Consider the following 9,715-nt stretch of genomic DNA (forward strand, 5'->3'; position numbering starts at 1 on the left):
TCTCCTTTTTACTTTTTATGACTAGGCTTCAAGACTATCGTCGGACGCTCTCTCCAGATTTTTTTTTCCTCCATGATGGTAAAACTCTACTTTTAGCAGAGCGCATACAGTCGTGAGTAAAAAGATTAGCACAGTGACGTCACCAGAGCGCTGAAAATAGCACCGTGCGGCTGGCGTGGCGCCGTGTTTTGCGAGCGTACCTGGCACTTTTGTTATCGGCAGGTTCTTAACCGCAGCGCCGAGTGTTGCTATCTGCCGCTCCTATGGCACATCACTAGTGCTCATCTTTTTTACTCGTGACTGTACTCACCACCATGCTTACCGCGCGCCGTCTAGCGCATATAATAATACTTTATGCCAGAAAGCACACTATTGCAATAAAACTTTTTAAAAAGCCGCCACCGTCTGGAAGACGTTGAAGTAACGAGTGTTAGCTTTATTGGCCATGCGTAAAATGAAAGTCTTTTCGCATCCAGCGGGGCCAAGGAAGAAAACCCTGAGCGGTTTGGAAAAGTAACAAAACTTTAACACCGAGCAGAGCAATCGGTGCCTAGCGCCATCTATCAAAGAAATTACGATGCACGTCTACCCATTGTCGAGTTGCACCCCCTCAAGATACATCCCAAACGGAATTTGCTTCATTTGGGGGGTGAGGGTGGGCCTAGAATTCGGCTTGCTGTGTGATATGGTAACACTTCAATTAGTAATTGCACGTATACAATGTTTGCCTATTATGTAATTGTGGTTTTATTTCGATACCGCAACCCATAGGGTTTTATTTGCCCGCTAAATTTCGTACACAACTGCCCTTGATGGGTCCCCCTTGTTGTCGGAGTATATATAGCGAAATGAATGTATACATATATAGCGGTCCCGTAATGGGACAGTTTTTCTACCCATTATAGAAACCAATTTTAATGGCTGCCATCTTGAATTCGAGAAACCGTAACTATGACGCCATTTCGACCCCTGACGTCATACATAGTTCCACCATATTGGACTGTGACGTCATCACTGGCACGCGTCAGGTGGTTGTTTCTATAATGCTATTGTAGATGGCGCTACAAGTCTCAATGCGAGATGTACTGTTTTCTAGTTGCTGCCACAGATGGCGCTGTGATCTCAGGGTGGTAGCAGACCCCACGAAATCTCGAAACATGATGAGTAAGAGCTAACGCTATTAAAATCCAAATTTAGAGCAGACACACAAGCTGCACCTTGTGAATGTGAAGCGATAGTGTTAATGGGTTGGTTATTCTCGACTTTACATTCATGAATCCGTGGGAGTACTCATACCACTCCTGGCGCACTCGCGTAGTGGTGCAGTGGTAAATTAAGTGATGCACACCTGCCCTGCAATGGCAGGTGCTGCCATATGTAGGGCTTGTGCGACGCTCTTCCCAAGCAACCTCCGGCGACAAATCATTAATTTAACTGCTGCCATGGTGGTCAGTTTGCTCAGAATCTGGTGGGCAGGTTGTGACACCAAAATTAAGGTCGCGCGACTTATGTTGCTTCTAAGGCAATTTTTTTCTTACAACGCCGACCAGGACGCCGGATTTTCTGTAGAACGGAAGCCTTAACGCTGTCGCGTTAAAACCATTGCAGCTGCTAAGCATTGGACAGCCGCTTGGAGCATGATAACTAGTCTGCTGTCACTGCGCTCCTCCCTATGGAGAGGAGTAAATTGGTTTTTGGGGAAAGGAAATGGCGCAGTATCTGTCTCACATATCGGTGGACACTCTGAACCGCGGTAAGGGAAGGGGTAAAGGAGGGAGTGAAGGAAAAAAGGTGCCCTAGTGAAGGGTTCAGGAATAATTTCGACCATCTGGGGATCTTTAGCATGCACTGACATCCACAGCACACGGCATCCAAACAAATGCAGACGCCTTAGCGTTTTTCCTCCATAAAAACGCAGTCGCCGCGGTCGGGTTCGAACCCGGGAACTCCGGATCAGTAGCCGAGTGCCTTAAAGGGACTATGCAATAAATTAATTGAGATTACGTAAAGCCGACGAGAGATAGGCATTCGATCACTTGTCACCCCAGTGCAAGAATTTTTGAGCTAGCATCAATAACAGCGAAGATAGGAGGAGCCCGCGGCTCAAGTTTGCTGGCCATCTGGCGGCGGAACGTGAACTACTGGGAAGAGAAGCAGCCGGTGCGCGGCGGCAGACAAGTGCGTGCGCACGCGTTCCGAGGCCGTCCTGGGCGCAGCAGGGCACCGCGGCGCCGCCAGTTTTGTGCAGTTGTTCGGCGAGCATGTTGTGGAATTTGCACAATGGCAGAAGCGGTCCTGCCTAAGCGGAAGCGGGGCCCGAAGTATTGCTGTGTTGTCGGCTGCCACAACAGTGCGGAAAACACCAAGGGACTTGATCCACCTGTAAAACTGTACCGATTTCCGGGGATGGTATGAAAAAGAAAGACTTCAAGCGTGGATCAACGCAGTGAGGAGGGTTAGGTAAGTCCCTACAGCCATGCCGTGCTTTCGGCTGTGGCGGTTTGTATTTTGTGTTCGTTCGTTTTGGTTACAAGCCGGTACTCAACGCTGAGCATGCACGCAACGACTGCACTGATGATTGCGGGTACTTGTTGTGTTCTCGCAAGCACAAATGTAAAAGTTGGATTGCGATTGCGTAGTGGCTTTTGATTTCCTGTATTGTTTTTTTTTAGGTGTGGCCGTCGTTGTTACAAGTTCGCACATGAATATGCTAGTGCATTTAAATAAACATTGCGCTGTTAGGTGATTACAGTTAGGCGCTGTCAGAGCAGCTTTATCACATCGGAACGAACTGCTGCAATAAAGGATTGGTTTGTGAATTCTACGCCCGAAACCACCTCAGGCAATATGATAGACGCCGTAGTTTGCTTTGTTTTGTTGTGAATTTATATGCTGTTTTAACCTGTGAATCACACTTGCACTTATTATTATGCTATATTCGAGGAGCTCGTGAGTTATTTGAGTTGCTCCCTTTGGAACTTGTGCGATTTCGTTGGTGTCTGTGCGTGTGTTTATGTTTGCCTTGGCAATTGATAATAGACAATACTATTCTTTCTTATGTAGCCCTGATGGAACTGTTTGGTTGCCTAAGGAGCACACAAGAATTTGCAGCAGACATTTTGTAGGCAACTGCAAGAGTGACATTAGCCAACATCCAGCCTGCATCCCTACCATTTTCCCTCCGATCTACAGAAAAAAAGCACCTGACAGGGAAAGAGCGCAAAGGTATGAAAGCAAAAATGTGAAACTGCCAGTGTAAAATGCATCAACAGGACTTGTCGGGCTAGTTGGTTGATCATAATGCAAAAAAGACGAACTGCGCAACAAGAACACGGACGAAAGGGAGGCGTGTGTGTGTCTGCCTCCCTTTCGTCCGTGTTCTTGTTGCGCAGTTCGTCTTTTTTGCGTAAAATGCAGCCTTGTGTTTTTTAATGAGTTCTGCTTTTTTTATTTCATACTTTAAATCCTGTCACTGATTGTAACAGGGAGGGCATTCAAAAGGGCAATGAGATAAAAATATAGCAGTTAATTACACGATGAGCTTGGCTGCACCCTTTTTAAGGTTGGCAGTAATATGTTACTTTTACTGGTTCAATGCAGGTGGCAAAGGCGTCTCAACCAGGCAATATCTTCTAGACAGCTCGGTGCAGGAAGTGAAAATCCATCACGAGGTACAGACGATGAAGCGACAATGCATAAACCAGGAGTCTCCATTACAGACTGTCGACATCAGGACATTCACATGATGGATCTCAGTGATGCACCTCTGGAGATGAGTGCAGCTGTGGCTTCGACAATCAGCACAAGTGATTCGCATCCTTCAATGAGTGTGTGTGGCACAGGAGAAAGTCATTTCATTGCAAAGAGAGATGCTGTAAGAACACCTTTTAATTATGGGATCATATTTCTGTCTATAGAAAAAGCTTGACACAAATCCAACATTAATTTGCTATTAATACTGCCCTTTCAACACTGTTCTCCTGTAGCACTGAGAACATATCTATGCAATACAACATAGTCATTTATACATATTTTTTTTTTTCAGGCATCCCAAACCAAAGAGAGTGTGGCTCAAGGAAAGCTAACTATACTTCTTTCTGCGACAAATGGAACTGATGCATCTACTCAAGTTGTGCACACATAAATGAGTGACAAGGTTGGACTATGCTGCGGTTTCCCCTTATCAGTTGTGCTTAACTCTAGCTAACATTTTATTAAGGCTAGCAGAGGATTTCTTTTTTAGTGCAATTACCTTTGTTGTGAATTTTTCTTCCTGTGTAACATTTTGTTATTTTATAGTAGTGGTGCTATTTTCTTTTGGGAATGAATGAGCATAGTTGCAGGGGGATGCAAATAGCATTTTTCATTGGTTAGTCCTCTTGCTAAAGTATATTTGCCTGTAAATTGCACCATGTTCTCTGTTTATTCTGCTGCAGGTTGCAAGTACGGATGGCAACTGGAAGAAAAACTGTGGATTTCAAGGCTTTCAGTCTCTAAAGGAAAAAGAAAAAGCGCTGCAAGATTTATGTGGAGTGACACTGCAAGTCTTCTGCCTCCTTTTAAACCTGCTGCCTCCTCCGAAGTACAGGCGCAATAATATGTCAAATGAAGATAGGCTGTGCTTGTTTCTCGCAAAGCTACGTCTTGGGATAACATATAGTGCACTAGGAGTAATTTTCAGTGTCGCACCCTCAACAGCATCCACTGTCTTTAGGAAAACACTTGGTATTTTAAGCATTGCTCTGAAGGATTGGGTCTTCATGCCTTCCCGGAGAGCAATCAAACTTTCTTTGCCTGCCCCATTTAAAGAAAACTACCCGAACTGCACCTTAATAATAGATTGTACCGAGATCCGCACTGAAGCACCCTCAAACCCTGACTGTCAACATATTTTGTATTCACATTACAAGGGAGGATACACGCTGAAATTCTTAATTGGTATAATTCCTAATGGTATGATAAGCTTCGTATCAAAGGTTTATGGAGGGCGACATACTGACTCATTCATTACCCAAGATTCTGGCTTTCTGGAGCTTGTTAGTCCAGGCGATTTAATTTTAAGTGATAAAGGATTTCCAAGCATCCGCACAACGGTAGAAGGGAAAGGTGCGGTGCTACTCATGCCTCCTTTTAATTCAACAGGTGGTCAAATGTCTGATGTCATGGACATGACTTACAAGATTGCCTCTGTACGTATCCATGTTGAGAGAGTATTCCAAAGATTGAAAATTTTTCATATTCTAAGGAACAGAGTACAACTTAGCTTGATACCACACATGAAGAAAGTATTTTCAGTGTGTGCTGCCTTAGTAAATTTGCAGCCTCCAATAATTAAGCAGTAGGCCTGCTTTGCTTGATGTAGTCCATACCTTAGTTTGCATGAATTACATTCATAAGAGTTCATGTTAGCACTCAAGTGAGTTCACAACTCTTAATTGTATGCGTCCCAGCCAATAAATGGGTATGCTAATCACAGCACTGAGGACTTTTGTTTTACTTACTTTTGTTGTGAAAGGTTCTGTGTTGGTCACCATGTGTTTCGCACAGCAGATCTGTGCTTTCAACTTTTTATTCTCCCATAGATGGCAGCAAAATAGTGAAAGCAATGGATGCAAGCCAGTACATGGCACTGAAATGGTATCACAGAAATATGGTTTATTGAACATCACTTGATATCACCTCATCATAGGTGTAATGTTAAGAGATAGGAAGCGTGCACAGTGGGTCACAGGACAAACTTCAGTTAATGACATTCTTGTCGAAATCAAGAATAGGCATGGGCAGAACATGTAATGCGAAGAAAGGATAACCGGTGGTCATTGAGGGTAACAACATGAATTCCAAGGGAACTAAAGTGTAGCGGGGGGGCGGCAGATAATTAGATGAGGTAAAGAAGCAAATCAGGGGTCAAGTGGGTGCAAGCTAGCACAGGACCAGGTTAATTGGAGGAATATGGGAGAGGCCTTTGCCCTGCTTTGGGTATAGCCAGGCTAATGACGATGACTTCATATCACAGAACTCTGATTTATTGCACATGAGCTACACCCGACTACACTTAAATGAGATCACTTAGACATCTGACTAGCATAAACAGTGCTACACATCTGGGTTGTCAGCCCAGATGTGTTTACAATAAAAATGCAGTACAATGCACCGAAATTTAATGTATTAAAAGCTTGAGACTGTTGTCCTTTGGACATAAAACTCTTGCAAACCAACGCTTGACGCTTCCCCTAATTAGTCATGTGGTCTTTGCATGCTACTTTTAGCGCTATATTATTGATAACTTACATTTTTCAGTTTTACTTGTGCTTTACTAAAAAAATGTAATGCATTTCACTGTTTTTTACTGAAATGCAATTTTATTATGGATGAAATATGTTAATGCTTTATCTGGCTAATTTTCCTATGTCATGACTAGGGGACACTTGGACTAAAAAATGAAAAAGCTACCATTAGAACAAAAATTCATGCTCAAACACTTAAAATCTCCAGGTGTATTAAATTAACATGGCACGTCCTTTCAAAAGGCACCTGTTATAGCCAGAGTTGCTTCATGGCAATAAATATCCTATAACATAACACATTTTCATTACATAACTTCTGAATAAAAAATTCTTAAGTATGTTTAATAATTGGATATTCCTGGAATTAAAAGAAATGAATAGGGGTTCAAAATTAATAAGGAATTCAGTGCGTACATAATAAAAAAGGTGGTTATGCAATGTAAAGTAACTTGAGCGAAGCATCTTGAATCAGCTGAGGAAATAAAGTATTGAGATCTAGAACAACAACTGAATTAAAAACTTAAAATAAAAATACTCCATCTTTGGAATCAGATTCCACAGAAAGGCCTCATCCCGGTTTACTTTTACTATCACTGAGTGTTTAGGACTGTAAATATAGAGAATGGCCCTGTAAAGGTTCATTATATACATTTGCACTTGGATTTGAGTGTAGTAGCTATGTGTTGTTTTCAATACAATTTCATCCCCACTGAAAATTAAGTAATGCAACAGGCTGCGCCTTTCTTCATACAAGATGAAAGGTTCATCTCTGAACTTATATGTGCACTTAATCTCAATGAGCAAAGCCATGGTTGCTCTGGAAGCACGACGAGTCCTGTCTGAAAATAACGAATGGGATTAATTAGTACTTTATTTGAAAGATCTAAGGGATAAAAGACTTGACGTGCAAGGAGGGACTCATGCAAGGTAAAACAACAAGCAAACTTACTTGTACAATGCAAATACCAAGCTTTTGTTGCACCTCATCTCGTGCAATTGCTTCTGTTTTGATACCTGAAAAAACAATTTGACGTCCTAGACTTTATTATTATGAACATTGGACAGAATTCAATCCTGCTGTGGCACAGGGAGCACAGTGATGTGATTTGATGACAAAGCACAGCATATTTTCCTTTTAAATAAGTTATGTGCTGCTGGAAAGCATACCGTATTGCATTGCAGCACTTGTGTAGGATGATCTCTTGCATAATTGTTCAGCTACTCTCTGCAATCCGTCATCATTCTTTTTTGTCCTGATGGCATGTGCTTTTGTACTGCTTATTCACACGTGACGCTCTTCGTGCCATCTGCAAATTATAAGCATTATAAACATGATTTCATTCATTATGTGTGTTGTGCTTGCTATCATTTGCCGAATTTCCATTACATACCGTAAGCAGTTTGCCTGGCCCCTTGTGTGAAGGCATAGGTCACATGGGTTCTCTTTAAGCACTACTTTTTCATCGTAGCTCGCAGCGCTTTTCTCATCCAATTCGCTGGCAAAATTTCTGATTTGGGTTTTTTCATTTTCAAGAACCTCAAGGTATCTATCTGTAGACTGGTCGGTGCTTCATTGGCTGTAGTAGTTCCTCTAGAGTTTCTTTCTCCAATTTTGCCGTCACTTGTTCAACAATTTCATTAACTACTTCCTCACAAATCATATCCTCAGCACTTGTCTTTTCTATTTCCAATATTTGTCGTAGGGAACATGCTATGCCCGGATAGCTAAATATGATGTTTGGGTCATGAGGCTTTCCTTCTGGAGTGCTAGTGTCCTGGCCTGTTAAGAAGGACGAAAAAAAAAAACTAAACAAGTTAATGGCATACTTAACAAACGGAAGCAGCAGCTATGAAGGGCGGCATGCTGAATGCACAGAAATAAAAAAGATCAGCTAAACTAGTTGGCCAGAAAGCATATTTTCAGGCTGCAGTGTTGAACCATCTAATAAAGCAGCGAATTCTACTCACAGTAGAAGAGGTCCGAAACATCTTGCTCTAAGCGCCTCTTTGGTTTGTCACTCGGCTTTCCCCATTTCTGGGGCTGGCTGGTGCATGATTCCTCCTCGTAGCTGTTTACATAGAGGCACATAGTAGCTGCATGCTTGCAATGAGCTGTGATGCCAGCTTTGCATGTGCACCTCCCTCCTTGAACGAGGAGGTTCCACCTCTCCTGGCTTGACCACGCCAACTATGAGGGAAAGAAATTGTCTGGGTATTTCTCAAACCAGCCAGACATGCTAGACCATCAAACTAATTGCAAATGTAAGGCAACGTCAGATTTTGGGTGGCCTGGCTTATAGTTGGATGCGCCAAGACATTGCTTTTTGCTAGAGCCACGTCTCCATCTCGTCATGCATGTTTCGCTGCATTACTGTTCGCAATTGCTGTTACCGCATTCACTGTCTCATTATCTTACATCACTTTCTATCACCATCTGATCGGCCGTCCTATCACACGCATTGGCTTTCCGTGAAAAATCTTTCGGTTATAATCGAGCCCGATTCTTCACACGTGCGCGCGCACTCACGCACACAGATTGAGTTTTCTTTTTGCTTAACGGCTTCCTCGTGGATAAAACTAATGGCACTGTACATTTCCGCGCTTGCGTCGCACGCACGGCACCCGTGGCTGGGTATCACTCGCAGCTAACTACGCGTTCACGCCGCAGGTTTAACGCCTGTAATGCAGAGTAGCCCACAAAACTCGTAGGCAGACGTGAGAACCGAATAAAAAAAATTAGGCGGCAGTAAGCCGAGTTTCGCAGTGCTTTAATTCAGCCAACCTCGCAAGCGTCAGTGAATTTTCCAACCAGCTACTAAAGCATCTGCCTCGTATTCGCCAGCAGAGATGGATCGAGTGCCCCTAATCATTGCGAGTCATTTATCGGTAGTTCGAGCATATAACAAAATGACAGACTTACCTCGACGTACACGTCGTACACGATGTGGTCGCTCACTTGCGATGTGCATTTGCCACTTAGCCGGGCTGCATCGTGCTCAATACTCTGCTCCACAGAGTATACATGTGAAATTAGCTTTTGACCTTTATTCAAGTTTGTTTTTCGGAAGTAGCTGTCAAGCTGAGCGGACTTTTTGTAGCCGCACTTCAGACGATACATATTGGAGCGGCGTGAGCTCGGCGCGTGCACGGAAGCGAGCGGGAGCGACGCGGTTCAAAAGGCGCGCGCCACCGCGAATGCCCCCCCCCCCCCCCCCAGTTTCTCTTTTTCTGTCGGAGATGGCGCTTTCTGTCAGGAGCAGTAGCGCCACTCTGCGACGCTGCGGTTCCCTATATAGACGATTAAAAATTACGCTCCTCCTTTCCCCATTCAACTCGTACACGAGGAGCACCAGAAAAAATTTAAGAAAAGAGGTCTGGGACTGCGCCCCGCCTTTGAATACGTCATCAGATGACGTTCGCTCTGCAAC

At 43.6% G+C, this 9,715-nt stretch overlaps 1 pseudogene across 1 annotated transcript; it reads left to right on the top strand.

Annotated features, from left to right (window-relative positions):
- Window positions 1-33: 33 nt before the first annotated feature.
- Window positions 34-4,572, top strand: LOC144093754 (uncharacterized; annotated as a pseudogene). Its single transcript, XR_013306318.1, has 5 exons — window positions 34-2,460; window positions 3,064-3,225; window positions 3,601-3,874; window positions 4,046-4,156; window positions 4,437-4,572. The product of XR_013306318.1 is annotated as an uncharacterized LOC144093754 (transcript).
- The last annotated feature ends 5,143 nt before the right edge of the window (window positions 4,573-9,715 follow it).

This window comes from Amblyomma americanum, chromosome 6 (genome assembly GCF_052857255.1).
Source record: "Amblyomma americanum isolate KBUSLIRL-KWMA chromosome 6, ASM5285725v1, whole genome shotgun sequence".
Classification (NCBI taxonomy): Eukaryota; Metazoa; Arthropoda; class Arachnida; order Ixodida; family Ixodidae; genus Amblyomma; species Amblyomma americanum.